This window comes from Falco naumanni, chromosome 3 (assembly GCF_017639655.2).
Source record: "Falco naumanni isolate bFalNau1 chromosome 3, bFalNau1.pat, whole genome shotgun sequence".
NCBI lineage: Eukaryota > Metazoa > Chordata > Aves > Falconiformes > Falconidae > Falco > Falco naumanni.
The window spans coordinates 7,797,546-7,823,037 of record NC_054056.1 but is presented as its reverse complement, the minus strand read 5'-3'; the positions used below and the strand labels follow the sequence as shown (position 1 = coordinate 7,823,037).

At 48.4% G+C, this 25,492-nt stretch overlaps 1 long non-coding RNA gene across 2 annotated transcripts in view; it reads left to right on the top strand.

The window, feature by feature from the left end:
• The window catches only part of LOC121085787, a 159,755-nt gene that overhangs the window by 122,724 nt on the left and 11,539 nt on the right, over window positions 1-25,492 (top strand). The gene's annotated exons all lie outside the window — the stretch shown is intronic.

Below are 25,492 nucleotides of genomic sequence, written 5' to 3'. Positions count from 1 at the left end.
TTACCCTGGACATAAAGGGGGTCTCCGTTCCCTCTGCATGAGCTGGCAAGAAACCAGGCAGGGATGTGACTGTTCTGAGAGTTTATTAGAAGAAAACCAAGAAATCTGGCTCTGAATAGGTGCTGTCTGGCAAGAAGCATGGCTTGTGCTGCAGTATTCTATCTCTGTTGTGGTACCCCCTGGGGCGCCTATCTTAAAACATGCTGAGGGACCTGTACCTGTCCTCAATATGGACAAAGGCTTTATGCACATGATGGAATAGCCACAGCGATGGGAGATGTTCACCTCTGTATCTGGCTTAGGACACCTGATTGTCCCCAGAAGCAGCAGAGGGGTAAACGGCGTGAGAAGTGACTGGTGTTTCAGAATGTCAGCAGCTGTTTGGCTTTCTCTCATGAAGTGTTTGTACAGTGCCAGGAGCCGCGGGACCTCAGTCTCGGCGGTTCCTGGTGCCACTGCTGCTTGCTGGCATTGATGCATGGGTGCATCCCCTGGAGCCCCACATCTCGCAGGGACAAGTGCTGACCCTGCAATGTCAAAGCAGAGCATCCGCAGGCATGAGCCCGGGAGGGATGGGGAAGGCTTGGTGCATACAGCTGAATGCCAGCTGGAGACCAGCCTTCAGGGCTGGCAGGGTTAAAAGCCGAGGTCTCTTTGCTTCCCACGCCCCAAACCCAGCCTGTGAGGTCTTACAAATGACCTTTTTCCTTTGTGAAGGTCAGGGACTCGCCCTTGCAGGCTATTTTGTCCTTTTTAATGGTAGCTGCAGACTACTGGAGACACCTTGGTCATTATGTGCAGGTTGGGCCGCTCATGATCGCGCATTAGCTGCAAGCCCAGAACACTGATGCCCTTTTCTTTGCTGCTAGAGATAAAAGAGAAAATCCTCCTGGCCCTTCTCTACAGAAGGGCAGAGGGTCTAGGGCACCCAACACGAATGTCATCCTCCACAGTAGAGGACAGTGGCTCACAGCTTCGTTATCCCAGTGCTGGAGTTGGCTGTCGGCTAGCTAACGATGTGGACGGTCCCAGAGCTGGCAGTGACATCCTCCTCCCCTGTCAGTTCAATATATTTTTTTTTCTTCTGCTGAAAACTATACGTGTTTCAAACCTCGGAGCTGAGCTCACAGCCCTGGCATGCATTCCTTCTGGCAATCCATGTCCTGCTCCCACCATTGGCCTTGGCCACCCAGGTGGCTCTGGCAGTCGGCTCCCCACACCCGCTCCTCGTCAGCAGCGGAGTTTATTAATTGATCCGTGTTGCGGCAGGATGGGGGGGGGGGGGCAGAGGAGAGACAAGGCGTGCACGAAGGCAGAGATAGCATCTGCTTTGTACCAGGCAGCAAGCAGCGGGGTTATTGTTTGTTAATAGATTGCTTTTGAAAAGCTGCTCATATGGGACCAGGCAAGTTTCAGAGGTAATTAAAACTCTGTCTGTGCAAAAGGCAGGATCTGATTATTTCCTTTCCCGAGCAGTCAGATTAAACCAAGAAGGTTTATTTCACCACTTCTAAGAGCGCAGGGTTGCTTTGAATGAAGTTCATAATATGGCATGTAACAAATAAAACTCTTCAGCTTCTTCTCTTAGATTTAAAATAAGGAAAAAAAAATTAACTACCTTCCTTGGATTTGAACAGTTCCTATAAAGCAGAATAACGTGCACCTGTGGAGTAAGTACTGTTGTTCTAAAGCTTCTTATCTTTTAAACCCACTTGCTGTCATCTTAGAAGACCTTTCTGCACCAGGACACCATCCTACCTGAAACAGAAAAGTGATGGTGGGTTGGTAAAGAGGCTCAGAAATAGTAGCAAAGTCTCCCTACCATCTGCCTTTAATAAAAGGAATGAAATCAAGTGCATTAGAGGTAACAAAGACATTTTAGAACCTGGTTGACGTCTGTAAGCTCAAAGACTGGCTGCGAGGTTGTGGTGTTACCTCGGGGATTCAGCCTCGGCACCCCTCTTGGCTTCAGGCTCTGCCTGTTCGATGTATTTCACAGAGCTGACCTTTGTGGGGCTTCGGGGAAGGAGAAAACAGGACAGATATGATAAATCTCTGAAGGAGAGGGGTGAGGGTTGGAAGGGAAGGATGATTTCTTCATCTAAGATTTTTGGTATTACTCTCCCAGCTTCCTCAGCCGAGTCCTGGCTGAAACCCTGCCGGAGTGACCTGGGCTGGGGGCGGTGGGAAGCAGAGCTGGCCAGGGGGCGAGTAGCTGGAAGGAGACGTCTCATGGAGCAGCAACAAAGCACAAGGAGACAGCTGGGCTTGGGAGCGGTTCCCCCAGTGCCCCCAGGACGGAGATAAACACCTGCGGTTCCTGCTGGCTTGGTCCAGCCTTGGGGTTTGTGCGCTGAGACGGGGGAGCCCGTACGTGCTCAGGAGGAGTCAGGCCACCGTCCTTCCCGGGGGACAGGAGCCCTTTGCCCGCTGTGCCCAAGCCGTGTCCCACAGGGATGAGGCAGGGCAGTGCACAGCTGCCACCACCCGCCCTGCAGCTGCTGGGTCTCGCCGCGCTCCGCAATAAATAGCGGTGAATACACCAGGTCTGAGGGATGGCTGTGGGAGCCAGGTGGGCTGAAAGGCTTGGAGGAACAGGAGCAGTAGGAGAGGGAAAAGGAGGAAAAAAAAGCTTAAGCTACTGTATTTTATTTTATTTTTTTCTCTCCTGGCTGCATTCAGCAGTTCGGAGACCAGGTGGGTTTGCCTGCAAGCTGTGGGTGATGCTGTTAGGGGGGGTTGTGCCCAGCCGGAGGGGCTGACTGCGGTAGGCGTACGGAGATGGGATGGAGATCTGGGTGCAGACCTCTGTCTCCTGGATTCAGAAGTCTGCCAGGAGTGGTAGATTTTTAGCTGAAAAACAATATGGAAAGAAGGACTGGTTTATGCAGGGAGGTGTCAGCAGCATCGTGATTGCTGTCCCTACTTCCATGCCAAGGTCACTGAGGTTTGTGCAGCTCAGACGGCTGGTTCTCACCTATGATCAGGTGTGTAACAGCAGCCCGTCTCAAATGAGTTCCTGAGGTCTCAGTCCTGTTCCTGGGGAGAGGGGCGGGGGAAATAAAAATCTTAGTTTCAAAGCTGTGTGGCAGCTTTGTCAGCAGTTCCAGTAGAAAAGGAGCAAAGTCTGACCATAACAGGACTATAAACTTTTTCCACCCCTTCTTCAGTGTGTGTACCCTCCAAGCTGTGTGTAAATCCTAAATTAGGAATCCTGCCCACAGGTCAGATGAGGGTATGCTCCACTGCATAAACTCTCCTTGTCAGGGCTGGATGTCTGTTCCAAGGGACATTACTTGATGCAGAAATTACAGGGTGAAATGACGTGGCCCTTGTTTCATAATAGATTGAACTAGCTGATCACAACACTCCTTTCTGCTGTAAAGTCTGCCTAGCATATGTAATACACTCACATATATTTTATGAGGCACAGGTCTCTTTGCGTGTACTTAAACCGAGCACATGCATGCATGCATACACATATTTTATTGCTGATAGGAAATGAAACCTCAGATTAAAAGACATTAACAAAGATAAAAAGTAACAGAATCTAATTTCAATTGTCTGTGGCAGGAACCCAATTTTCAAATGATAATTACAATAATTAAAAATTCCCTTATCAACAGAGACAAAAATGCTGCATGTTGGCAGGCAGAGGCAGTGAATGAAGCAAGCACAGACTCCTCGGTGCTGAAATCAATTTTCAGAAGTTCAAACAAGCCCCAGAACAATCCCAGTTTTGTTTTGCTTTTTCCTCTTGGGGGAGGAGGACACTTTCCCCATGCATGTACACGTAACGATTTTTTTATTATTTTTTCTTTCCTTTATCCACAAGGTCATATTACATGAGACTCCTTTTCATTCCAGCTAAACAAAACTATTTTGCTGTAGACGTGCACTATGGTGAAAGTTAAAAAAAAAAAAAAAACATATCAGGCCTTTCCTGTTTGGGCTTTACTTCTAATTATGGATTATCTTACTTAAATTAACAAATGCACGTGCTGAGCTTTTGGAGAATTTGCCAAGGAAGGCTCCCAAAATTCTGTGCTGAGCAGCCATGAGCTTGCTCCCTGATGCTGCCTTCTGTCTCTGTTGTATAATGGGGAGTTCATGAACAGAAATTGAAGTTTAATTAAAAAAATATCTAGATGGGCATCTGGAAACCTAACTGGGTTTTGCCCTGAGAAATCTCAGGTTTCTGTGCATATGCTTTGTAAAGGTTACAGACTACAAAATTTGAGACTCAGGTTTTTATTTCATGGAATAGAAATACATCCTATGATTGTTTTTTTGTTTTTGTTTTTTTATAAGTATTGTGCATAAGCTAACAGGCACCCAGGCACAAACTATCAAGCTCAGAAGGAGTGATGGGACTTTAAAAAGATCTTGTTCTTCAGCCTTAGCAATTAACAGGGAATGGAAGACGGGAGAATCACTTGTGATGAAGCAGAGCTTTGTTTCTGCAGGATGCTCGGTCAAGGTCTTCAGGAAAGTTCTCGCTTCAGCCTGATGGAGTTGGTCATTGCCCTGCCATAAGCACTGGGTCCAACTTTATGTATTTATGAGGAGATGACAATTCTCAGTGCATGGCAAATGCATTGGCGCTCTTTAAGCAGTTTTAATTGTACCTAATTAGTACAGAGAGTCCCCAGGAGGAAAGTTTGGCTCTGAAAGTCTTTACACATGTCTTCATTGTTGTGTATTTGACTTCAGGATTTAGGGCACACTGACTTCATTTTGAGATCTTTTATTTCAGGGGGCTGGCATTTATCACATTTTTCTCCTGATGCAGTGAATTCATCCCTTCCCTTGAGTAAATGTTTGCACTGTCGGTTCCAGACTGTACAGGCTGGCGCATCATACAATTGCTGACTGCTCTTTCTCCTGGTGCCATCTAACCGGCTCAGGAAAATCCTACGGAAAGGATCTCATTCCATATTGAATTGTATGCGTTGTTAGTGTAACTGCTCTAAACCTGCATTGGTTTCATTGTGGCTGGATTCTATATGAATAGGATTTTTACTCGTGGGATAAGCCATTATTCATGTAACAGTTAATGAGAATTTTCTTTATCAGTGCGTGTACAGGAATGTGAAGACAGACAGAAAACTGTGATACCCTGACTGTTTCCTTCCTGGTTTTGAGAAATGTCTTGAGCTCAGGGGAGGAAGAGAAGGGGGGAAACTGTTGCTAGATTGAAGGTGGGCTAGATCCAGCTCGGTACAGATCTGCAAAATGGGGAATTGTTCTGCCAGTGTTTTTCCTTGTTGTTTTTTTCTACCCCAGTGGATATCAAGCCTAGAGATGGTAGAACACATTTTAACCGTAACTTTCCATCCACTTGGAATCAACCTGGAGCAAAAACTTCTGCAGTGTGTGCTTGAGAGCCCCCAGCTGAGGGCACAGTGATAACGAGAAGCCAGCAGGAGCAGTGAGGGCTTGAAGCAACCAGAGTTTTCCTGGGTGTATTGCTGTTAGCAATTTTCAGTTCAAGCTTACCCAGATCTCATCTCAGTGGCTGGCAAAATCAGGCCCCAGGACAACAAGGGGGGCTTGTGCCAGATGGGGGAGTTCTGCCTTCAGAAAGGAGCGAGGTTTCCGTTAGTGAGGAAGAGCTTTTGTACCATTTAATGATTTTGATGACTCTTTCCCTGGTAGCAGAGCTTGTACACCACTACCCAAAAGGGCTTTGTATTTCCCTTCCATTACGGAAGAAATGATGGATCTGCAGAGCTGGATGTGTGCAGCAGCCAACTCCCAGTTGGGTGATGCAGCCAAGACCATCATAAACTTCAGTTACGCTCGTCGTCTCCTTTGGGAGAGCCTCAAGTCACCACAGCCTTCGTGCCAGCTTGGAAATTTCCCTGTTCCCTCTCAGCAGCCCCAAGGTGAGAGGACAAGCACCGACAAGCCCAGCCCTGCCAAGCCACCGGCTCAGCTGGCACGAGGCAGGGCTGACGTCTTGGTGGGAGCAGCACTGTCAGAGGGAGCAGAGCTCAGGGTGACCTCAATTTCTCAGCTCCAGTACTCAATTATTTCTGCAAGGAAAAGAATCTTTATTTAATAATGGCTGAGGCATTCCAAATTATTCATCAGCACAGGAAGGGAGTTGCTGAGATGCACAGGAAGGATGGGCTTGGTGTCGCAGGGGTGATGCAGTCGGAGCCTGGCTGAAGGGAGACCTTCGCTTCTTCTAATGCCCTTTCCCAGCACAGGCAAAACCTCCTCTTTATGGGGTCTTGTCCAGCCGTGCAACATGCTGGAAGACTTTTTTTCCTGCAGGTATCCCAGGTTTAAGCTAGTGTACGAATTTCCAGGAGGAGCCCAGGTGATAACTGAACTTGACCCTATGGAGGAGTGGTACTGTGTGTGGGGGGGTGCACGCCAGGCTGGGCTGTGGGGCTCTTCCCTGTGTGCACATATAACCCGCACCCTGTCAGTGCCTCTGTTGGGTCTCTGCTTGCTCAGCTAGAGATTCTGGAAGTAGAGCTTATTCTGCAATGAAGGTGTCTCTGCTGGGTTGCACGAGCAGCTCTGACCCATGCTCTTTCCCCCAGCTGTCAGTAGTAAGCATCCCAATGTGTAGGCAGTGAGATGCAGGGTTTCCATTTGGAGCTCCACTAGATGGTATTTGTATGGCCGAGCAGCGGTGTGCTGTGAGATGCTGCTGAACTGTCGTGACTCTGTGCTGGTGTAAGTGTCCCCTACCCACGCATTGCAAATAATATTTTTCCACTCAAGTCAGAAGGTGAACCTGTAAACCACTGAAAGAAGTTTTGTGAAAGTACCATGCCTTCATGTTTCAAAAGAAAAAGCATCCTTGCTTGCTTATTGAATTGCCAAATTATCATATAAATGTCACATTACTTAGGATGCCAGAATTCACTGATATTTAAAATGTTTCTGTGTTTTAATTCCTTGCAAGTCAACCTTTGCAGACTTAATTACCAGGGGAAAATCATCGATGGCATTTTCTTCGCCATGTTTGGAGCTGAAGAGTTTTTCCTGAGACTCACAGAAATTGCCAACAGATTCCCAGTCCCCCTGTCCCAGTAGTGACAGGAGTTTCTCCTGTTGCGCCTCACTGGGATAAGATGGATTACTGTCAGTGGAAACCACGGAGCAGCAACAGCAGAGCATGCTCACTTATTTGGGTTAGTTTTGCAAAATTATTTCTGCAAAATAACCCAAAAATAAACAGAAAAGCCCATGCAGAGTTGAAAACCTTGGGGAGGCTTCATGCAAAACAGCTTTCCACTTCAACATTTCCTCCAATTTTGTTGTAAAAGCAGCTTTCTAAAAAGGATCAAAATCAAAGCGAAATATTTCTGAGATGGCACAGAGTGTTTTTTGACATTTCAAGTGCAGTGAGAACGGCACACTTTCAAGTCAGTCTAATATTTATATTTGTATTAACACTTACAAATAAGCACTTGCTGGTGCCTGCCTCTGCCTCTGTGCACAGCAAACCCATCAGCCGGTGGTGCTCAGCACCTGCAGGGCAGTACTTTGTACCACCCTTTCCCAGTACTGGTTCAGAGACAGACCCAGCCCTTGGCCGCATGTGTGGCCTGTGGAAATCCTTTGATCACCGCCCTGAAACGCGATGGCAATGGCTGTGCTCCCTCCACTGCTCTCTCCCAGAAGCCCGGAGCACCCCTTAGCTGTCGTTCTTGCCTCTCTTCAGTAAGAGTAAGCAGTCAGATGACTGCAAAAGGGACGTGAAATCCTTCCATCCTGAGGAAGTCAAGCGGGCTCTGTCCAGGTCTGGTGGAAGGAATGGTCTTTAGCCTCTCTAATGCCCTTTGGAGCACGGAGGGACATGCTTCTGTCCGTGGTGTAGAAGAGAACAGCTGGGTGGATGATGTTTCACATCCTGTGGCTGACGGTGCCATTTTAGCAGCTGTGTTTCAGAACCGAGCTGCCTCCGGAGCAGCGGATATTTCTGTCGCCTCTTCAGCATTATGTCTGAGCACATCCCAGTCTCCTGTTTGCGAAGAGATGGAGAATAGGAGAGCAGAGGATGCTTTCCCAAACTCCCACAGTGGGGCAGAGGCAGGGCTGGAAATCAGCTCCTGGTGGGATGTGTGCATGAGAAATAGCAGCATGTGGTGCCCATGGTCTTCTGAGGCTGCTTCAGGGTTCTGCCCTCAACTTCTATCTCTGCATTTCCCCTGTTGAAAGCAGAGTCCTGTTTTCGTGTTCTGCTGTGCTGGTCTTCCAGAGCACCTCGCACCAGGGGTGGCTTTGGGGCTGGAGCTCCCAATTTCCAAACTCCTGGCATGGCATAGCTCCTGCTGCTAAACCTTCCCTTCCTTGTATCCTTATATTTTCTGGTTGCAAGGTGGTGGTAGAGCACTGGCTTTTCTAACCTGTTTATGTTGCCATTTTTGTTTCTTTTTTTTCCTTTTTTCCTCTCCTGTATTTTTCTAGCCTGAAGCGGAGGAAACAAACTCACATCCAGTAATCCAGACACTTAAGACTACACAGCCAAGGTTAATAATCCAGTGACATCTGAATTGCACATACTGTAAATAATCAACATCTTTCCAAAGAGCTGCTGAAGGATTTAAATGGGCTAATTACAGAAATATGAAAGGGAAGTGGCCCCATTGATTCAGCACATTGCTAAAAAGAAAGGCAATTTCATAAAAGGCTGGGGGTGACACTCTGATGTGCAAAACTCGGTCTGTATGAAATGTATGTATGCAATGCAAACTGTAGGTCTTATTTCTGCTTCGATATTTTTTCCTACTTAGTGAGGATCATGTGTTTCAACCCCTTACTTTTATAAAGCAAAGCTAGTCCAGAGTGTTGACACCCAGATTTCCAGTTAGGACAGACCTAAGTGAAACTGTGGTCTGTGCAGCCTGCCTGGACGTGCAGAGCAAAGGTCTTGATTGCTGGAGAGCTGGGGCTTGATCCCAGACTTCTCAGGCTGTCTGGACACCTTCATCAAGGCTCTTTTTGGTTTGTCTGGGGGCTTGTGTGGTTGTTCAGGCTTGGTGGTTTGGGGTTTTGGTTTCTTGTTTTTGTGTGGTTTGGGGTTTTTTTCACTTGGTTTGGGATTTAGGAGGTTTTTGGTTGTTCTTTTTGCTTTCCCTCCCACCTCTTGTTGAAGCCACTGTGATCTCAAATCACTCTGTGCTCAAATGCATTCCCCCAGCTGGGTGAGAGCAAGGTCGGTCTCCCGCAAAGGGCTGCCTGCTCACTTTGCCCCTGCCCAGACTCAGCTGGCCAGATTCTGACATAAACCAGTGCAGCACCAGCATGGAGCAAGTCCTCCAGCCTCTGCCCCTGGGCAGAGCCTATATCCAGCCTGGGGCTGGACAAGGAGCTAGGAGCTGCTCCCTCCTGTGGGACCATGTCAGTGGGGACAGAACCCCCAGCTGTGGGGTGCAATGGGGTGATGGAGCCCCCATTGCTCTTGCCTCATCCCTGGGGGTCCCTGCAGCTCAGCAAGCTGGGAAGGGGTCAAGGCTCTGCCCTGGGCTCCAAGGGTCTGCCAAGCATCCTTCAGGAGCATAAAATGCCTTTGTTAATGAAGCACTTAAGACTGCAGAGCCTGGAGGGAGAAAACTAGGTCTATATATAGCGATAGGCAGCCTGAGAGCTGAGAAAGGGAATATGTTAGAAAATGCCAGCTATTGACTGCTGAGATGTGAAGGGCCAGACCCTGACCACTGATTTTAAACTGTGACAGCAGGGAGGAACCGGTGCTAGTGTGCCATGGTGTTTCTAGCCCTGCAAAGAAGAGCTTGCTGAAAAAAAATCAATGGCAATAGTGTAGGGAAGCAAAGAACCCAGCCACTTTCACCCCAACCTCTGGCTCCACTTTGCACACCCCTGACATCAGCTTTGTGTTGTGGCCAGGCTGAGCAACGCTGGCTGCCTGGGACTGTGCAGCTGCGACTCTGCATGCTCAGGCTTCCTGAAACAGTGTCCATAAATGCTAATTATCGCATAATGAATAATACATCTTTGTGAAAATCTCATTTATAAAAATGCTGCACTATATTTTCTTTTTTTTCCCCTCTTTTCCAAGCAGAATGTGTGATGCTTCTCCAAAACAAGATCACTTGAGATTGTTTGAGAGAGCTTGTGTTCACTTGTTCTGGCACCTGAGCTTTGCACAATGCTGAGGACAGTTTTTTCGCTGTGAGGTTCCATCTCTTGATGCAGTGAGTCTGCTCCCTCTCAGACAGTGCAGAGCCACAGCTCCCAAGGTGGGGGACTCCCTTTGCAGCTCATCCCTCTACAACACTGCAAGCAAGATGCATGGGGTTGCCCTCAGGATTTATATTGGATTACGGACGTAATGGAGCCCTGACATTTCAACCAGGAGCTGAGACATTTTAAGCCGTGTGCAGGGAAAATTAAGGTCTCTGCACTTGCCGGGAATTATATTGAAAAGAATAGGAAACCAGATGAGATTCATTATGGTCCAAAAGCTGCATGCAAAACTTTACCCTTCCATTTGTAGTTTCCATTTTTGTCTGTCATTCCAAAATGTTTATATAAAATACAGAAAAGCAAGAAACAAGAGAGGTAGAGAAATAAATTTTGCAAACATACGCACCTCTTACTTGGGCCGTTTCTATCCTTTTGCAACTCCACCAGCTTCCCAGAATTGCACAGGTCTGGGTGACAGCAAGGGGCCCTGGTCCTCACTGCCTGACACAGGTTCTTGTAGGATAACAAAGAAAATGCTCGAAGAAGCCACAGAATCTTATGTAAGGCCGTAAATGAAGCTAGACAGGACATAAAACCAGAGTATTTTTGCTCATGCCTATTTCTGTTCACATTGTTACTGTAAAAGCCTCTTAATTACTGGAACAAAACTTGTAATAAGCCTTTTGGTGGAGTGCTGCATTGTTAGCTGCATTTGTACACAGGGAGTTACGCTATGAGCAATCTGAAATCTATTATAGAAAGTTCTTTGAAGTAGAGGGAGATGGAGGTGGGGACAGCCAGAGCTTCGTGCGACTGTCCTCTTTCTGCTGTTTGATGGTCTGATGCTGTCAGAGCATTTGGCGGTATTGTTCAGGAAGCAGCAGCATATGATTGTTGCTTCTGCTTCATGGTCCGAGCTCTGCAGGATCCTTCAGTGTTCTCCGCCCTGACTTGCTCTTCTGCTGGTGCAGCTTAACTTCATGATGCCTCTGCCTGGCCCTGTGCTGCTCTAGGCAGCCGTGTGCTCGGGGACGTACCTCGCAAAGGACTAGGGGGTCAGCTAAGGTCTTAGGAAGATGTTTCTCTCCCAAAAGGGTTGTCTCCTAATGGTCAACTCCAAGCGTTTCATGTGGTACTTATTTGGTACCTACCCACCCCACCCCCACCTCTACTTGGGGGATAGAGGCAAAGGAAAGCAAATCTGGTCTTTCCAGAGGTTTTACTACTGCTGACTCATGAGTTACCTTGGTAAGGAGAAGAGCAGAAAGGTGAGAACTACCCTCCCGCAGCCCCTCCAGGAGCTCTCAGCTGTGGTATGGAGCCCAGATCCCATCCCTTCTACTCTCCCAGGAGGTGATCCCACTGGCCTGGAGCCCAAGCAGTCTTGTGGGTCGACACAAGACGTGAGCCATTCTGTGTAACTCAGGTTTTCAACTGCCCTACCTTACGTCAGGCTTTTATCTTGGGTGTCAAAGACAAAATGACCCCCTGGAGTCCTTACCTGTTGCTTCCAGAGAGGCTCGTCTGTGCCTTTGGTTTTCCCGTCTCAGTGGCAAACGGATCTTTTTACCTCTGCACAAAATGATCTTGGGTGGAAGTGTGGAGGGATGGGGTTTGTGTGGGACAGGGCTAAGCCTAAGAGAAGCTGCCCTGGCAAAAAGCAGGGCGAGCTGCCTGGGCAGACCATGCACAGTGTGCATAAAAGCCAGGGTGGGAGCCTGGTCCAGCCAGGAGGCAAGAGTAGTCCCGATATGAATTGCAAAGAGAATGAAACTTTGATTTTTCTGTCAACCCGTGTGCTCCGCACTCCTGGCACCCTGCTGATAAGCTTGTCTTAATAGCAATGGGATACAAAGCTATATTGACCGCGTCTCCAGGCTGCCTGTCTCAAAGGGAAAGCTCTGCGTTCCCCAAGTTTTATGACTTGAAGCTGTCAGACACCGAGAGAGGAGAGGGGGGCAGCCGTGATGGATTCATTCTTCTCCCTTATCCAGTGGTTACACTGCACCTTTCGCAAATATCAGCATCTTGAAAGGCTGCAGAGAAAGACAGAGGAGAAAGAGCGAGCCCCAGATAAACGGCTGGGGTTTGCAAGGCTTTATTGCAAATGACAACAGCATTTGAAAGGGTCTTTATTTTTCTTCCCTTGCTTCACTCTTATGCTCTCTCCTTGCCTTCTTTCTGTCCCATTCCCACTCTAAGGTTGTTTGTATTTCCATTAACAATTATTAATTAGGGTCAGAATTCACTTGAGCTTGGTGCTGCAGAAGTTTAGAGCATTTCATCTGTGTGCTTCCTCCTTTCCTCTGTATTGTCATCTCCCTTCTCCAAAACATCTCCTGGGGCCCTGCCCCATCGTCAGGTGCCTTCTGAACCCATGAGCTGCCTGTCTCTGCCCATGGGTGGGAGATGCCCTCGCTCAGGGGCACAGCACAGGCAGGAATCAGGAACGGGGCTGTTCAAGGCTGGAGCTGGGCAGCAGGAGACAGCCAAGACTTTTACAAGTTGCAAACCAGGCCAGCTCAGCACTGTGTTTTAGAAAACAGTTTGCAGGGGGCTTAAGTTCATCCCGTCCGTTTTCAGAGTCTGAAATTTTTCAAATAGTCGCAGGACTGAAGGAGAAAATGCTTTAACAAAAATAGGTATAAAAGCTGTGATGTTGGGAGCCTTTCAGCACTGCTGTGAACTGAGAAAGTAATACAGGGAGTGATGCGGTGATGATCACTCCTGGATGAAGCAGGCTGTCCCTTGAGGGGCTGCTGGGGACAGGAGACCCAACAGGAACCGAAACCCCAGGAGCTGCCATCGGCCCCACAGGGAGGGAAGGAAAATGTACAGCTACAGAAGCCCTTAAAGCTGCTGCCGTGAGCAGGACTCTTGGCTGAGAGTTGCGAGCTGGGGGTGGATTTATGTTTTCCAGGACTGGATCCAGTCTAGAAATCCTAAATGAAATTATTTATTTTGAAACCTTTGTTTTGCCATGATGATGCATGTGATTTGCACTTCTGTATTTGGGGGGTGTGGGGGGGTGCAGGGGCTTGGTGGCCTCTGTACTGCAGTGCGCAAATTGCCTAAAACTTTTGTGTTGTTTTGTTGCTGGAGGAGGATTGAAGGCACGTTAAACAGATTGGGGTTGGGGCTATTGAATACCTGGAAAAAGAAAAAAAACCCAACCACCCAACCAGGAAAGTAAAAAGGATCTAGTTCTGCAAAATGCTGACTCCCTCCTCTGTCATCCTTGCTGAGTTTCCAGGGCACCAAGCTCTTTTTGTCATTGGGGTTTAAGTTACAGGCAAAAGCCCTAATGTAATGTCGCTCTGGCGTGTTGAAAAGCCATCCCTGTCTGAAAGGAGAGGAGGTTGCTTTACCTGGAGCCCAATTCCACAGAATCTCCAGCAGAAATGGAGAAACCCCAGAGCCACAAGGGCTGTGTTCACCATCCCGAAAGCAGCTGGTGCACAAGGCTGGGGCTGGGAGGTGGTTGGAGGCACCTGATTCCTGCGAAGTCTGCTGGGGTGGTCTGACACTGCCTGGGGCGACGGAAGAAGCCGGTCCCAGATCCAGATCTGTTGGTGGCTGTTCCAGGTCCATCTTTCTGCCTGCCTGGATCCATCCTTTATAAAATCCAAGAGGCTTTTAAGTGGTTTTCAAATTTTGTAGGCAGGATTTGTGAGTATGAATTGCTTTTAATTTGGATTGATTTGCATGAACTGTGAATTTTCTCATTGGCTGTATCCTGTAATCTCTCTCTCTTGCCTCTCATTTTTTTTAAAAAAGAAAGGGGTGGGGAAAAAAAAAGTTGAATATAACCCCAGCAGATCTACTTTAACATATGTAAATCCATCTCTGCAGTCTATTTCAGCAAAAAGCTTAAGCTCAAGTTAGAGTGGCTTCAAAATTGGACCTTTTTCTTACCCCCTCTTACACTCACAATTTCCTGACAGGTTTTATGAACCGGCACAGAGGACGTGCCGCTTGCTCTTGTATAATTACAGGTTGCGAGCGCTGCGCACGCCCTGGGCCTGCCTTGCCCCCCTTGCAGCCAGGACTGAGCCTCGTGCTTTTGCAACGAGCAGCAATTTTTCCCAGGCAGCGCAGGCGACGGTACCGCGTGCGAAGCGGCGACGCAAGAGCTCCCATAAAACAGGGTACACGAGACCTTTGAGAGGAGCTCCTGGGCCAGCGTGGCAGTTGGATGTAAAGCCACCAGAACCCATTCAAGTCAATGGAGCTATCCTGATTTACACCAACAGGGCATCTGGCCCTTAGCGCATGATACCAGATGGTATTTTATAAGCACAGGAATTATTTAGGAGTGTGGCTATTACGCCAGTACTAATGAATTACAAATAACTCCTTCAGGAAAGACCTTTTGCTGACTAAGAAACATGTCCCCGAGATAAACTAACTGTTGAGGTTTAAAGGGTCAGCAATTTTTTAAAAATATATTTTATTCCTGGTAAGTTAAAGGGGCCCAGAAATATCACAGTTGCCTCATTAGCAAATATTACCCAATTTTTCTTTCACAGTGTAGCAGGGGGGAAGAAAGGTGTATAAAATAAACACCTGGCAGGAGTGCATAATCTGCATAAATTCAAGTGGTTACAGTCTTGACAGAAAACCAAACCAAAATGAGACTTTTGAAGCTGGCAATGAGTTCTCAGTGATGATTCATTTTCATGCAAAGAGTGCATGGCTGGGATTTCAAAGAGTAGCCTCGCAGATCCCGGTGCTCCAGCCCCTCCAGATGCATAAGTTGGCTGATGCAGCTCCCCCAGCTTTTCTCGATCGCTGCTGCCAGAGCTGAGTAGCAGCGTTGCATTGTAGTTGCAGGTCTCCTCCAGCTCGGTGGGAGGTTTGGTGCTTGCAGGTCCCAGGCATGCGGTGTGTGCCCCTGCGGTGGAGCAGTTGCACTACTCCGTGTTGCAGGTGAAGTTTGTCATCTCAGGCCCTGCTAACAGGTTGCAATGCATTGGTTTACCCCGCTGTTCTCCTTCCTTGGGTCTTTTGGGACCATCCCCAATTTGTGCCATTTCTCCATCATGTCCAGTACCACAGTGACCAAGCGAGCACACCCAGGTGCTGCACTGCTTGGCAAGCCATGGTGGCCACCTGCCTGTGTTGAGCGAGTCTTACAGCAGGACCAACACAGGAGGGACAGGGCATGTGGCATTTCCTCCATTCTCCCCTGTGCTGTAGCCCTGACAGAAGGCTTTTACTATTCCGTTCACCTTCTGGCACAAGAACCCTCTAATTTCCCAGGGAAAATGATTTGCCAAGCTATTGATGTAAATTGCCATCATCAAGCAACCTTGACATAGTCTAGCGTGTCTGCTTATTTTCAAGCTTTCTTTTGCCTGCCAGGTGAATGTTGTGGATTAGGAAATAGCTCACGATCTCAGCCCACCCTGTTCTCCAGACTGAACAATATTTAGTGTCTTCCTACATCAACGCCACACTGGAGAATCTGTTGAAGACTGCATCAGCCCTCACAGTTCCCTGACCACTGGCAGCCTGGTTGTCTTCGGATCCCCATATTCCCCATATTCCCTTTCTGGCTGAAGGAAGAGGGAAAAGTCATGGGAAGAGATGGGGGAAATTGTTCGATTTATGGGAGGTGGCAGGAGGGGTGCAAACAGCTTGATCAGCAAGGCCAGATGAGGTAAAGCTTGTGAGCTCCCGGAGGAGAGCCTGGAGTCAATGCCCTGCGCTGGTAGTTCCTTGCACGTGGAGAGTGGATCCAGGAGAGTGAAAACCATAACCGTCTGGTCCTGTGGGCCAGGTGAGTGCTTTGTGCAGGCAGATGGTTGGGCGGGTTAGGACAGAGGTGGGAAATGGTGTCCCCATGGCAGCTGTCGAGGTTCTCCACGTGCTGCAGGAACCGGCAGGCAGGAGCTTTGCTGCCTCTTTGCGCTGGGCACCTCTTGTGCCAACCGAGTTCCCCTGGAAAGGAACGGAGGCCTTTTCTTTTTAAATGAGTATTCCCATTTGGAGAAGGAAGAGCTAACGGGGGCGATCCTAGAGCAGGCTGGACCTCTCGCCATGCCAGGAGCACTCATGGCTTTCTCCAGGTTGTCTCTCAGGTGTGATTACCTGAAAATGAAGCATCACTCTGAGATGCTTCAACAGTATGAGAGGAGGGGGGGGAAATGCAGAGGGTCTGCCTCTAAAAAGAATAGAAAAGGTATGTTAGTATATTTTAAGGCTAGATTAATTGTAGGTGCCAAACAACATATTTGCCACAGAGCTGGTCTCATCAGAATAATAGAAAATCCATGTTCTCGGGCATAAATTATTGATAAGGGTTAACAGGGCCATACCCATTCAGGGTGGTGTGCTGTGTTCCTCCTTCCCCTTGTACATCTAATTTTCTGTTTCCTTATTCCCTTTTTTCACCTTTTAACCCCGATGTTTCAAGCCACCCCCACCCTCAGCTGTGCCTTTCCTGCTGACAGTTTTGCCCTGGGAATGACTAGTTTGTTTTCTCCCCCAAGAAAAAGTACTATGCAAGGTGTCAGAGTGCAAGCCAACATGTTAACAACCCAAAATATAAAAAAATCCAGCAGTCTGATGTATTTCAGCTGAAGTTTGGAGATGGCGTTTAAAATTGTGCATTGAGTTGGAGATATATACACCTTAGAAACCTTATGCAAATAGATATTTTTTTTAATCTTTTCTCTTTGACCAAGAAAGCTAGAAACCATCAGGAAAAAAAGGAGTGCTGAGATTCTGTCAAAATTGCAGACTTCAGAACCGAATTCTAAAAAACTTCATGGAGAAATTGCAATAATCATTTTTTTGCAGCAAAATTAGGCATGATAACTTTGAGATCAAGCCCCAGAGGATCTTGTCACTCACTGGGCTTTGGAAATCACCAAAGAGGAAGAATCCCTGCGGGATCCTAGCCCTGATCTTATATATTTCCCTGCAAACGCTCTGTAGGATGGAGTCCTTTGGGACTGCAGGCACCCCTGGGCCAACCTCCAGCCAGGCTGAACATAACGACACTTCTAGGTCTTTAATTTCATAGCTTTAGTCGTAATGTTTTCATTCAGCTTCCATCCTCTAGTTTCCCGTCTACCAATATGAGAATTAGGGCAGGACAAGATGACAACTAAATAAGAACTTCTAGCAAGGATTTCCCCTCTCCCTCGGTGATGTGCTTTGGCAGGAGAAAACCAGTTATTCCTTTGTGGCAAACTTCGAAGGACCACAACAAGGTTGGACCCAGGGCATGGGGAGATACTGAGCTTGCTGGTGTCTTGGAGACTGAGGTGGAGAAGAAGATGCGGGCATGCTCTCCAGCCCCAGGCCGATTTCCAGGCTCACCCTAGATGGCATGGAATGATGACAAGGGAACCTGTCCACAGCAGCATCACAAAACAAAACGGCCGGAGTGATTAGACGTCAGTGCAGCAGTCAGGAGCCACTGCCCGTTACAGCCAGTGCAAACCATTCCTCCCACAGCACCGTTTTGCTGTGATTGTTTTATGTTTCTTCTTCCAGGCAGAAATACCCTCATAATTGTGCTCTTCAAGGCAGGGAAGGGAAGGAAGGTTGATTTCCTCTCCTCACATCCAAAAATCCATAACTGAACAAAGACTAGAAAGAATTCATGTATAGAAGCATGGTCTTGCAATTAATCATAAAACCTAGCATAATGTAGTGATGACTACTTAGCAAGAACAAACACCCACTCTGTTCTATCTTCTTTTTGTCAGGGTTTGGACGATTTTCAAGAGGTAAAGCCTTCAATAGCTCTGACTTACTTTTTTCTTCCTTCCCCTTCTTTTTTTTTTGTAAAAACTGTTCTTTTTCTCCATTATTACACATCCCAATAGGTATTAGGCATTAACGGTTGTTTTCACATCGCTTGCTGGGTCTGTATTTGAAAAGCAAAGCAGGTAGTTGATAGCAAATTTGAATGCTCCTGCCCCACGTGTTCGGTGCAAACTCTGACGTTTCCAGCACTGCTGAGTGATTAAGAATATGGATCAACACAGGTGACCCCAAAGAGATGCATGTAACTTGTTTGTGCCTGGGGAGGGAGGGAGAAGAAAGAAGTGGGGAAACAATGCTGATATTTTTTTTACCCCATCTGTGAAATTCAGGGCTATAAGATATTACTGTGGCCCTTGGAATGGTTCCTCTCTCCCAGAGCTGCTCTGTGTCATGCTGCAAGCTGGGCTTCCTGGATTTTATTCATCACTTGTAAATAGTCCAAGAGAGAAAAAAAAAAAAAAAAAAAAGCCATTATTCTGGTCAGAAAGCGCTTTGGCTGAAAGGCTGCATTTTTTATTATTTGTGTCTGTCGCAGTCCACAAATAATAAATAAAACCGTGGGTAATTTAGCTTTAATTATGCTCCCTGGTTTCATTGCTTTGCCATGTCCCAGGTGTGCCAGATCCATCCCCCTGTTTAGCTACTCTATCATTCCCCCAGAACTGTGCCTCCGCTCATTCCCCCTTTGTGCTGCGGTGATGTACAACAACCCTGTTCTTGTCTCTGCTGCCGGACTTTAGCTGTGCCTTGCCACGGTGTGCGTACCCTGGCCAGAGAGTCTGGAGGGGGCGAGGGAGCTGGGAGCGGGGGCACGGAGCAGGCTGGGGGTTGGAATCAAGCAGGGGTGCTCAGGGGGTCTGTAGCTGACCCTTCCCTCCCTCCAGAAGCTGCCAGGTTTTTGGCATCAGAACCATTCGCAGTAAGGAGTTGATCCTCACCTCTGTCCTCCTTCAAAAACAGGGAAACACGAAACGTTTGAAATAACCCTTTTGGACCTTTTTGAAGTGAAAATATTCTCTCTGAGGGTCAACATTAATTTCCATTTAGATGTTTAGCTGGAAAAGAGAAAGAAAACAGGATGGCTGACATCAAAAGAGCCGCCTCTTGCAGTGCTGCAGGCGCTCGGTGCTGACCCAACTGGGAGGGAGGCGTTTGCGCTGCTTCGTTTTCCAGTTTCGTATGGACGGTGCCTCTCTCCCCACAGCGATGATCCTTGCAGATCCCGGGGACCTAATGTAGCCGGCAAAGCTCCATGTCTAACCAGACACGGCCATGTCCCTGGGGGACTCCCTGGAGCAATTGATGACTATTTCCTTTTCTTTCCCATCCTTCAGGTCCATGGCTGTGACTGTTTCGGGGCGGGGGGTTGAATCCCTTTTGTGTATCCGTTGAAGTGAGGAGTGCCAGTCCTGGGTATCACTCGCAGTTTCCAAGAGAAAGGCTTCGCAGCCTTCCTACTTGCAGTTAGCCATTTGGATCACCTCACTGCTTTGGGAAGATTTCCAGGTCCCTTCAACAGAGAGCTCTCTGTCCCCAGCTGTGTCACCTTCCCTTCTTGGCTTTGTGAGCTGCCTTGTCACAAAGGAGCGTGGCTGTCATGGTTGTTCACAGATCAAAATTCACTCTTTGATGTAAGCGGGAGTTTGAGTCATGAACTGCATTGAAAATGAGGACTGTGACCTTAAACTGGCACAAGCAACTGCCCAAAACTCAGTGGGGGAATCTGAGCCCAAATCTGATGTCCTTGCAGCAGCCTACAGCGAGGACGAGCACGCAGCTGCTGTGGCAGCGGCAGTTTGTGCATCAGCTGAGTAACTGGAAATTTCCATGTTGGCCATCTCTGGAGGAAGATCACAGAAGAGATCCTGAAGGTGCTGCCCGAGTGGTGCTCCTGTGGCTCAGACATGAACCCTGAGTGGAGGATCTGACTGTCCCACCCCGATGGAGGCAACCGGTGAGAGAGGGACCCCGGTGCTGTTTGTCACAGGGTCCTTTTGCTGCCTGCGTGCATGCCAGGGCTTTCACCATGTGGCACGTTGTGGCCATCGGGCTCAGGCAGGTGATTTGGCTGGGCTGGGGGTCTCTGATGAGGGTGGCACATGCCATGAGCACCCTTGGCCACGTGTGCCAGTCTTGAGCAGAGGTTTGAGCTTCACCTCATGGTGGAGAAAGATGAATACCTGGCATGGGCACCCGTTCATGTTTGTCCATGTCTGCGAGGGTGTTTCTTTTTCTGCACGTAAATGCTCATAGGCATATTTTACATGTGATGGGAAGATCTCTGTGCATAGCGAGTTAAGCACTAAAAGCTTTATGGGGCACTTAATCCTAGAAAAGGTGGGAAACCCCAGCTCCAACCCCACTCCCAGCTACTTCACCCATAGACTCAGAGCAAACAGATGTGGAAAAGATTGTTTACCCTTGGGAATCTACCGAGCAGTGGCTGAGAACTGAGCGAAGGCCCCTGGATCACTGGCAAAGCTGCCCTGGATGCAGTTTCCAGTCGGTTGTGCCATCTTCATGCCCATGCCCTCAGTGGGGCAGTGCCAGGACCCACCACTGCACCCATTCAGCCTGGATCCACCAAGAAACTGTGAAGCTCACCTGGCCCGTGTCCGGGGAAGCAGATAGGTTGTATCAGTCAGGGTGTAAGTGCTGTGGGGTAGGAACTGTCTGCCGCTGTGCTTCATTCACATCAGGCATGAATGCGCCCTGCTCCTGCCTGACCCTTCGGGACCATTGTACAGAACAGGCTGAGGCTGGCAATAGGGTGTGCCTGAGCCATGGACCGGGAACTGATGTCCCTGCCCCCATCAGCTCCGTTCTTGGTGATTTCAAGGTAGTAGTATTCCAGCAGCTCCATCTAAACAAAATGAGCCTTGAATAAACATAATGGTAAGCTCCGTTGTTCAGTGGTGCGATGCCATGCCTTTAGCAGTCAATTCCCATAAGGAGGCTTCTCTTCCCCAGCATGCTGGATATAAACCTTAAATTTACATCTCCAGTTAAACAGTAGTTTCCAAAACTAAAGCTTCAGTCTCTAGTGACAATGAAGAGAAACATCTCTGCCATTAAAAATTTCATCTTTTTTTTTTTTTTTTTTTTTTCTGAGAAACTATGCTGTGCAGGCATTTTTATAGGTTCCCACAGAGGTGGTCTAGCTGCAGTGTTATATCTTGGCCACGTCGGGCTGAAAAAGTCACTAGAGAAGATGCTTAAACACCACATCCATTCCCCTGCCGTTGAAAAATCCTTCCCTGCTGGGTCACAAGTGGGAGATTAAAATCGGCACATGCTGTGCATCAGACAGGGAGGCGAGATGGTGGAGTGCAGCAACTGGGTGCTGGAAGCCAGCACGCCTGGGTTCCCTCCCTGCCGCTGTCACCCACCCCCTGCATGACCATGAGCAAGTCACTTTGTCTCTACTCCCACGGTCCATTTTTCTCCCCTGTTCTTGAAGTGATAAATGTGCCAGAGCCAGGACTGTCTCCCTGTGCTGCAGAGCACCCACTCCATGCCCATCCCCAGCACAAGACCAGTAACACCCGTGCGTTCCAAAACCCACATCACACAGCCATGCCTGGCCTCCCTCCCTTCTGTGGGCAATGTGAAAAAAACCGACGACAACAACAACAAAAAAACCCAACAAAACAAAGCAAAAAGATGTTAAAATAACATTGTTTAAACAGAGAAAAAAAACCCAACATAGTACTGGAGAATTAAAGGCTCTTATATTCCCCCTGTAAGTCACCTAGCTTTATGGAGCACATACGGCAGCCCGGCCACCCACTGCTCCGAGATTTCAGCAATCCAGGAGCGCGTGGGGGTGGGGAAGTGAATTAAAGATGAAGTGGCAGCTGGAACTGTGAAGTTCCTCGCTTAATATAATTTTCAGAGGAGTTCTGTGCATTTGATAATATGTACCATGCACATGGTTATTTTCTTGAATTAGATAACAGTAGATAACACAATGATCCTAATCTCCCTCCCACCCCGTTGCTTGAAACCTGGCATTACGCATCGGCAACAGAGTCCCTGCTTATCTGCTCTCTGATGGCTTCCTCTGGAGCTCTCACCAGCAGCTCTCTTTATTTAGATATTGCCAAGATTACTGCGGATGGAAATGAGTGTCTGCTGGCAACTGGTGTTGCCTGCAAGATGTGAGGCTGGAGATAGTCAGCCCTGGCGCTGGTGTTGGAGACAAGCTCCTGCCATCTGCAAAATGCAGATGGCCTCAATAGGATTATAAGGAGGGGGACGAAGGGGGGGACAGCCAAGACTCTATCTCCAAAGAAAATGCCTGGAAGAGCAGTGTTGCTGGGTGACTCCCAGAGAGAGATTGCCTCCCACCGCTGGCTGACCCTGCAAGAGGATCTCTCTCTTGTTCTCCAAGTGAGAGCCACTTGTCCAGGACCCACTTCAAAGCCTTGAGAAGCCACAAAGGTTTTTTGTTTGGTTGTTTTTTTTTTCTTTTCCCTGAATCTCCCCTGGGATTCTGGCACCGGAGCAGTGCTGTGGCAGTACTGCATCCAAGGGCCAGGACCTCCTCGGTGGCCACGGCAGGACACGTTTGCTGTGCCTGTCCCGCTTGGGGTACCACGACGTCCCAGATGATCCCATCCCATCCCAGGGAGCCTTGGGCAGTGACGTAAATGGAGAAATGTGCGTCAGAGGGCACTAGTCTGCTGCACAGCAGCTAAGGGCCTCTTAAGCTCAGGCTGTCGAGACGCCTGTAATGCTGCTGCTCTTGCAACGGGGCAGCGGCAGGAGAGTGTTGGACATAAAAGTAAAGCCTTTACAACATCTCCTCGTTGGAAAATGGGGTTTGGACATACAGTGAGTGAGATACCAGGTTTGCAGAGACAAAATCAGACTGGCACCTCCTTGCCTTTTGGCACTGCACAGCGGGTGCCAGGCAGGCATGGGAGCTCTGCCCGTCACCAGACCTCGTCAGCCCCTTCCCCAGACAAAAGGAGCTTGCTCTCCACATGGAGGAGAGATGCTCTTTCTCCCTCTCTCAGGCACAAAGGGTAGCAGGATTCTAGTATTTATGTATCGTTTTTCCCTGCTGGCATCTAATGGGCGTTTTAGTAGCACAACTAGGAAATGCTGCATATTCATCTCCCATGTCACTGGCATTGAGATGGAGAGGATTGAAGAGAGAAGCACCTCGGGCGCATTGTACCAATCTTGTCCTCTGCAGCAAACTCAAAGATGAAGAATAACTTAATTACCGCGTATCATTTTGTCTCCTTTATTTGCTCTCTGTTGCTCTCCTCCCATGCCTGTGCCCACACGCTGACACACACGCGGCAGGCAGGCAAATCACTGTTTGATTAAAATGCCCAGTGGACTACCGATCCCTGACCCACTTAGAGCTCCCGTGGAGCAGGAAAGGGGCGATAAAATATGGGCTGCATCTACAAAGATAAAGGAATGAAATCCATTATGCTGTCAGGGGTGTTGACTTTGCAGAGCAGCAATCTGGCCTGCAATGCAATCGGCCAGTGACGGGCTGGCTGCTCCCGGAGAGTGTCTCAGAGAAGAGTAAGTAGATCGCATGTACATCTGTCTTGTTCAATTTGTTTCAAAAAGAGTGTGGGCACGGAGTTCATCTGATTGAAAAAAAGCAGACTGAAGCCAGGAAGAGCGAGTTTTTCCCCTACCCCCAACTCCAATATGGGAATCAGGATTACTCTGTGTGGGTTTTTTTTTTTAAGCGGTACGTGCACTTGGCAGTCCAGCCGGGGCCTTACATGATGCATTAGGTAGAAAATGCAAGAAAAAAAATAATCCTCTAGGGACCTAAAGACAAGGGGAGGCTCTGTGTAAAGCAATGCTTATGGCCTCGCAAACCAAGAAATAGCCACAAAGCTCAGTGCTGCAAGTTCTCTGTCAGGCACGAGGTGGACAGGGCACAAATAAAATCTGATGTTCCCTGCTTTGCCCTGAACGAGGATCCTGAGCCCTTCTGCTAAGTCACCCTGACTTTGAACACTGCAAACCTGCGCAGAGATGCTGTGTTGGTTTTTCCCAAATTGCCCCACAGGGTCAGAGCTAGGCAGGGAGACAAGAGCAGCTGGAAGTCAGGGCAAAGCCATCAGCCAGGCGATGCCAGGGTGGCAGGGATGGAAAACCGTATTCTCTGACTGTCTCCATCTCTGACTGAGATACAGATGTGACCTGGGAGGCTCAGCAGCTTAAGCACACTTGTTTTCACAGGGTGGGGAGCACCAGCAGCAATTACCATATTTAAAATAACTTCACAAAACCCTGCTGCAAGTTTGTAGGGCAGGGAAGAAAGATAAATCCTCTGAGAAAGGGATCCCCATCAGCATATCCACAGAGGGACACTGATGGAAATGCTTTCAGTGGTCTGGAGCATAGAGCTAGGACCACACAGCAAATCAAATACCCCCTTTTCTTTCACAACGTGTCATTTTCTATCTGTCCTTAGAATGCTGTAATTGCTGTATTAATTCTCCTAAGAAAGCGGAAGGGAGCGGGCTCTCTGCTGCCAGGTGCTGGTGAGTTAGAGGAGGCAGCAAACCGAGCAGAGCTCATTTCTGCTTTTTGTCAGCACCGTTCCCTCCGAGCATCCTGGTTGTTTTAGGTAAATGTTTCATTGCATTTTGAACGTGCAGGTAATGAAACCTTATCTTCATAGTTTTGTGATAAAAAAGAAGCAGAGCTGTGCTAAATATGCCTTCAGTGAAAAGTCGCTGCAACCAATGCTCTGAGCAATAAGTGTTGAGCAGGACAGCTATAGGAGGTCCTAGTCTGCAGTAATTTGATCAGAAGTATGAGGTCTTGGTGAAATATTGGTCTCATTTTGTAGACTAATGTGGAGCTAAACAAAACAAACAGGTGGAGATATCTTAATTTAGTGATGCAAGAATGATGGAAGAGGGGGCTTTGCGGCTTCCTTAGGAGTCTCAGGGCTTGCTGAGTCTCAGACGGAGAGCAGGGGATGTGGAAAGAGGTTAAACCTGCTACCGAGCTGCCCCTGGTGAGCTGCAGCCGCTGCAGCTGGCTCGGGAGGAGGCAGCGGGTGGGGTGCTGTGACAGAGGGGTCCTGCGGGCACAGGATGCCCAGGCGACCCTCGTCCTGCACGTGTGACGGGACCCTGCTCAGTCCCTCGTTGCCTGCCCCTGTCCCCGCTCCCAGGCAAAGACTGCCCTGCCTGCTGCAATCATCCTGGTAACTAGTACCTAGAAAGGCTCCAGGACCAGCGGCTCGTCCTCAGCTGCTGCAAACAGAAAACAAGAACACCAGCCCCTGTGCCAAAAGATGGGTAAGACACAGCCCAGCGTGGCACTGTGTTGTGGCTGGGAGTGTCTTGTGTTAATTACTGCAGAGAGAAGGAGAGGTGAGGTCAGGCAAGGAGAGGAAAAAGAGGAAAAGGGAAAAAAGAAAATGTCATTCTCTCTGACAAGTGTGAGTTTGTGGGACGGGGAAGAGCCTACCACGTGCTGCAAGTTCAGATGTGGGTGTTCAGTTCTGCTGAGACCTCACTAGGGGGGACTGGAAGATCAT